Source organism: Tamandua tetradactyla, chromosome 5, assembly GCF_023851605.1.
Source record: "Tamandua tetradactyla isolate mTamTet1 chromosome 5, mTamTet1.pri, whole genome shotgun sequence".
NCBI classification, from domain to species: Eukaryota; Metazoa; Chordata; class Mammalia; order Pilosa; family Myrmecophagidae; genus Tamandua; species Tamandua tetradactyla.
The window spans coordinates 23,271,602-23,277,691 of NC_135331.1; the positions used below are offsets into that span (position 1 = coordinate 23,271,602).

Consider the following 6,090-nt stretch of genomic DNA (forward strand, 5'->3'; position numbering starts at 1 on the left):
TCAAAACTCGCCTCCCCAATGCCTCAGTCTCTCATCACGAATGTACTAATGGGCTGAGAGCAAAACTGTATCATGTCTGAACTGGAGAGGACCTTAGGAATCTTCCAGCCTAACCCCATCACACAGATGGGAAAACTGAGGCCCCAGGAAAGAATGCCACTTGGCAAGATCACAGAGCAGGACCAGAACCAAACCCAGGTCTCTTCACTCCTATCTCAGTATTCTCCCCATAACACTCTCCTGCAGGCTGTAGGCTGGGATTTGGGGTCTGATCACCATCCAGTAGGCATAGTTGCCTTTTAACAGGGGACTCCAATACAGGGATCCAGATTTCACTGCCATGTGTTCTGTGAGGTGCTTTCAGGTGGCCCACAAATAAACTCTGCTTACAATTTTAATAATTATGCAATCATTTCAATGGGACTAATTAGAAAAATTATAAGTGAACATTAAGCCTTGATTTCACATGTAGTATCACTTCGGATGAAGTTGAGTAAAGCAGTGAGTTGATTTAAAGCCCATTTATAGAGGAAACACGCAGCTCTGGGGCAATTCTTGAAGGTACAGCAAGAAGTGTTGGAGCCTGGGAACATCATTAATCTAAGAAAGAGACGTTAATGGGGAGATTTTGGACTCCTAAGATTGCAGTGGGAAGATAGTTTCCCTCTGAGAAACTTCCTAGAAAAAAGGGCCACTTCCAAAGATGTCACAGTTCCCAAACCCTGCTGTGTATAGGGCTGTAACCTCACGTGGCAAAAAGGACGCTGCAGGCATGATGCAGGTAAGGCTCTTGACATGGCAACATCACCCAGTGTCATCGATGTTATCACAAAGGTCCTTACAAGGGAAAGGGGGCTGGAGGGTCAGGGGAGGGGGAGGGGGTGTGGCGATAGCAGCAGAGGTGGTGCCACTGCTGGCTTTGAAGACCCAAGGGGGTCGAGAAGCTGGAAAAGGCAAGGAAGTGATTTTCCCCGAGAGCCTCCAGAGGGAACTCAGCCCTGCAAACACTTGGTTTTAGCCCAGTGAGACCCACTCGGGACTCTGAGCTTTGGAACCTTGAGACATCAAATCCGTGTTGTTTTAAGCCATCAAGTGCATGGGAATTTGTTGCAGCGACCATAGGAAATGAATACATCCCTCATCATCTCTAAGCGGCCACTTACCCATTCTGGGGACACCCGGGGCCCTGCAGTCTTTACTCCCAGCCTCAGCCTTCCCTCCTTCAAGAAGGACGACGATGCCTTCAACCCATTGCTACAGCTGGGGGTGGAGCATTGCGCTTCACCAGACTAAGGAAACCCTTCCAGCAGCCGCCCAGCTAGGCATCAGCTCGCCCTCGCTTCTCAGCTCCTGCTTTTGTTTCCCGTCCCTCCCTTCTCTCCATCTGGGTGATGAATGCTGTGGACCACAAAATGGGTTCTCTGGCTTCCACTTGAGTTTGGCAGATCACCTGCAGGACATAGGACGGTGGCTAGAGAACCTGTTCCCCTGGCTGCCTCGGTCTCTGGCTACTGTCTCCAGCTTCCTGTCACTGCTCATGCCCGCTGCCTTGTCAGGCTTAGGGGTGATGCCACTCCCCCCCCCCCCCCCCCCCCCCGTTGCTGACAGACACAATGGAAGATGAAAACACGGCACAGAATAGTTAAGTAGCTTGTTCCAGGTCAAGAACGAGGAAGTGGTCGAGCTGGTGCTGGGTTAGCCCAGAGGGTGCCGTGATGGCTGGTGGGCTGTTCAGGGCCAGGGAACAGGCTGTACTTATTTATTTTTTAATTTGAATTTGTTGCCAACACTTAACGACTTGGAGCTTTCAAACACAAATCCCAATTTCCTGCTTCTCTTGCAGGGGAGCAGCAGCCAGTAAAGTTCCTGAGTGCTCTGTGGGTGCTAACTCGTTTAATCTTCTACAGCAGCCCTACCAGGTAAGTACCAGCACTCGCCCACTTTCAAATATGGGGAAACTGAGGCAGAGAGAGATGAAATCGGTTATCTGGGGTCACCCAGCCAGCAAGTGGAGGAGCTGGGATTTGAACCTATGTGCATTGGCTTGAGGACTGCCACCCCCATCCCGTGGCAAATGCTAAGCTACATCTGCTCGGGTAAAGCCACCCTTGGGGTGTGGGAGGGGCTCCTCACATTGCCTTTGTCTGCACCAAACGTGCCTCACGTTACCTCCCTGGCCCCCGGAGGCATTTGAGTTTGCAGTCCCTTACCTGGGCTCTTCTCCTGCTGCTGAGCCCTGTGTCCCTGGGACGGGCCCAGCCGGTTCCTGGGGGTCACCTTTACCCTAGAACAGGCTCAGCCACCCCGAGGGGGACTTGGCCCAAATCCCTAACACGGTGCAGCTGAAAACACCCTGCTCAGGGCTCAGTTACCCCAACATCACCGCCCGCCCCGGCCCCGCGCTTCTCCCGCCGCCAAGCACCGGGCTGGAGCGTGGGGCAGCCCGCGGGTCACAGCCGGGCGCCCAGGGACGTCCGGGCCCTTGTCCTCGTCGCTCCCCGCCCTGCCGCAGCCTGAAAGGGGCCTCTATCCTCCCTCCCTGGGCACCGCCCCGATGGGCGCGCCCGCAGGGAACACGAGCCGCACAGAGACGCTTTCTCAAAACTCTCTGAAATCGGAGCAGGCCCGGCCTTTTTCTCCCGCAGCACGGGCATGCATGCTGGGTTTTGTTTCTCCTCCGGTTTCCTCCGAGCATCTTGGGGGAGGAGAGCACGACTAAATGTCCCCATTGTGAGCGGAACCCCAAGCGGTCCCAGAGCGCCCAGCACAGGATTTTCCCTTGGGGCTGCAGCGGGGGTGCGGGAGGAAGCAGGGAGCTAGCTAAGGGAGTCGTTGGAGAGAACCGGATTGACCTCAGAGGAGTGCTTTATTACTTTCTAGGGAAAAAAAATGAGAGATGGTATCTGGCCACAGACAGCAATTAATTGACCATTAGCCTATGGAGTAGGTTTTCATCTTTTAAAAAGTCCCAGAGGTTAGAGAAGAGGACCAGTCCCAGGTAAGGCCCCGGTGGAGACCCAGCGAACTAGGCCCCCCGGGGAGATGCTTAGGCGGCCACGTGGACAGGAAGCACTGGGCAGGGTAGGTCTGCACGCCAATCTCGACAGTGACTCTAACTGCCTGTATACATCTTGGGCAGGTCCCTTTCCCTCTGGGTCTCAGGCTCCCCAGATATAAAACGAGAGGGTGGATCTCAGCCTGTCCACTCTGATCAAAAGCTCTATTTGGTATCGAGAGTCGCATGCATTGTTCATTATCTCTTCTGCAGCCACGTTCTTCCCTCCTCTCCCCTGACAGAACCTCTATGTTTGAGGGGTGGGGGTGGCAACTGCCAAGTCCCAGGAAATATATTATGACTGATCCAAACCAGTGCTTTTTCAACCAGGGCTCAATTTTGCAACCGACGGAACACTGGACAATGTCTAGAGACATTTTTGGTTGCCACAAACTGGAGGGGGAGAAGGTGCTCTTGGCATCTAGAGGTCAGGTGTGCTGTTCAACATTCCGTAAGGCACGGAATGGACCCCACAGAAAGAATCATCCAGTCCAAAATGTCGACGGTGCCGAGGCTGAGAACCCCTGTGCAGATGGCAGATGTGTCGTTAGACCAGTCGATCAATCAATAGGATGTCACAGGAGGGAGGGGCCTGGGAGCAGGACACAGGGAAGGCAAGAGAAGGGGCCCCAGGCAACCCTTGAAGGGTGACCACACTGGGCCTCGGCCAAGCAGGAGCTCAGCTTCTTTGGGGCGAAGGTGGGGAGGGGCACCAGCCAGGCAGGGCCTGGGGCAGGGAGTTCAGGGGATCTGGGGAGAAACTGAGGCCCTAGGAAGGACTGGGAGCAGGGCCAGGCCACAGACCTTCCTGAGGCTTGGCTGGAAGGCTGCTTCATGGTTCCAACTAGGGTTTTTTCTTCCAGACTTCTTGGGAGAGCCACACGGAGGTCTGCCCCACGCGTGTGCCCACACACAGCCCCGGAGGCTGCTCCCCTGGCTTGGCCCCTGGACTTCTTCTTTGTGCTTCTGAACCCAGGGTCAGGGTAGGGTTGGCGGAGAGGACATCAAAGGCAAAGACAGACTGAGGAGGTCCCAGATCCACCCCCAAGCCTGCACGGAGCACCTGTGCACACCAGGACCTTCCCACCTCCCCTGTAACGCCCCCTCCTCTGCGCCCTTGCTGCTTTCTCCGTTCCAGCCTGACATGCTGTGTTTCTGCTACCCTCCAGTCCCTTTGCTTCCAGGAGCCTTTGCTGAATTCTCCCCTCCCTCCTTTGAGGCTCCCCACTCCCACTCCCTCCTCCATTCTCTCCTCACCTGCCAGGGGCAGCCCTTAAACAGAAATCTCATGCCGCCATCCCCCTTCACCAACCCGTCCTCGGCCCCACCCACCCAGGGCTCCCCATTGCCTGGTGCTCGCCTGACCCATAAAGCCTACCATGATATGACCCTGCACGGCCCCTCAGCACCCCCTCAGCCCCACTCCAACTCTCCCCCCACCGCAACCCCCACCCGGCCACCAGCCACAGCGCACCCCATTCGCCTCCTCAAACACCCCAGGCCTCTCTCATCTGTCAGCGACACCATCTCCATCTCCTCCCCAATCTCCAACCCCGCCTGACTCTATTCTCGCAGGGCTCAGCTCAGTGGCCACCACCTCCTCCAGGAAGCCTCTTTGGGACACCCATGCCTGGGATGTCACCGCACCCTCTGCTGCCTCTGTCAAAGTGCCAATCGCACCAGATAGGGACGAGCTCTGGGGGGGTGGAGGGTGGGCGTCAGAAGCCACCTGTTCACCATTCAAGGGCGAACCTCCATCCCATTTGCCTGAGACGGGCGGGGGTGGGGGGGTGGTTCCCAGAACGCAGGGCTCTCCCTGCCAAATCGGGGGAAATCCCAGGCCAAATGAAACCAATCATTCGCCCTAATGATATCTCTGCTGCTTAGTTAAGAGAGCCCAGCCCTGGGTCGGCTCAACTCATATTTGCAGAACGCATGATGAGTAAGGGATTTACAAATGTTTCTTAAATGGATGGATGGACGGAATAACATCATCAATCAGTTATTAATCCGAAACCATTAGCCAGACTTCCGGAAGTCCTTGGCTGACCCGAATCTGCCCTGATTCGAGCACCAGCAGCCTATAAAATCACAGTGTTTCTGCTTCCCAGCCAGGGCCCAGATTCAAGAGCATGGAAAGGGACGTCTGGACCGCAAAAAGCAGCTGAGACAGGCAATCGAAAGACCTATTTCTTTTGGGTCTGGAAACTCAACTGCCCCATCTGAGAGCTTCAGGGCCCTAACCTAGTCAGCTCAGCCACGGGTCCCAGCCCTGTCATCTGAACCTCCGTCCAGAACAGGCTTTATCTTCCTGTCTTTATTATAGACGCTACAAAATTACAGACTTGAAAATGCTTTTGTGTTTCATTTTTATCTCTCTTTCTTGTTTTCTTTCCTTCTTTTCCCTCTTTAGGGCAATTAACCAGCCATCCTTATCACTTTCTCAAAAAAAAAGGGGGAGGCTAATTGTGTCCTCTGGGCAGGCAGCCACTGTGCCAAGAAAAAAGGTGCTCAGATTGTTTTCACACATGTAAATGTGGACCCCCTAGGGGGGCTTATAGGATAGAGGGGGTACACCTACCGGGAGGATTTGTTGCACTAAACTAGAGAATGACCTGACTTAGAACAGAATGTCAGAGAATATTCTCTGTGCATAAGAGATAAGGATGCTGGCAGGGGTCCCTCCAGAGGTAATTATCTGTGGGGACACAGGGGATCTTTTTATGGGAATCACATCCCCACATACAGAAAGAAAACACAAAACAAAGAAGTACAGTTTGGTGAATTATCCCACAAGAAACAAACCCGGGTAACCCACATTCAGGGCAAAGAAATAAAATACTGCCAGTACCCTAGAAGTCTCTCCTTGTGCCTCTTCTAATCGACACCTCTTCTTTCTTCCCCACTCAGGGTGACCTCTACCCTAAGCTCAGATCCCTAAACACTATAGTTTAGTGTTGCTTCTATTTTGAGCTTTATAAAACCAGAATTATACAGTATGGGCTCCTTTGGCCTGGTTTCTTCTGTTCAGAATT

At 53.8% G+C, this 6,090-nt stretch overlaps 1 long non-coding RNA gene across 3 annotated transcripts; it reads left to right on the top strand.

The window, feature by feature from the left end:
• Positions 1 to 844: 844 nt before the first annotated feature.
• Positions 845 to 5,405, top strand: LOC143682295 (uncharacterized). Of its 3 annotated transcripts, none has more exons than XR_013175074.1 (5): positions 845 to 953; positions 1,844 to 1,919; positions 2,881 to 2,998; positions 3,919 to 4,149; positions 5,167 to 5,405. It is a non-coding gene; the product is annotated as an uncharacterized LOC143682295 (long non-coding RNA). The 3 variants fall into 3 exon arrangements; XR_013175075.1 differs by lacking the exon at positions 5,167 to 5,405 and adding an exon at positions 4,631 to 5,160 and having other exon boundaries at positions 3,919 to 4,038; XR_013175073.1 differs by lacking the exon at positions 3,919 to 4,149.
• Positions 5,406 to 6,090: the final 685 nt, after the last annotated feature.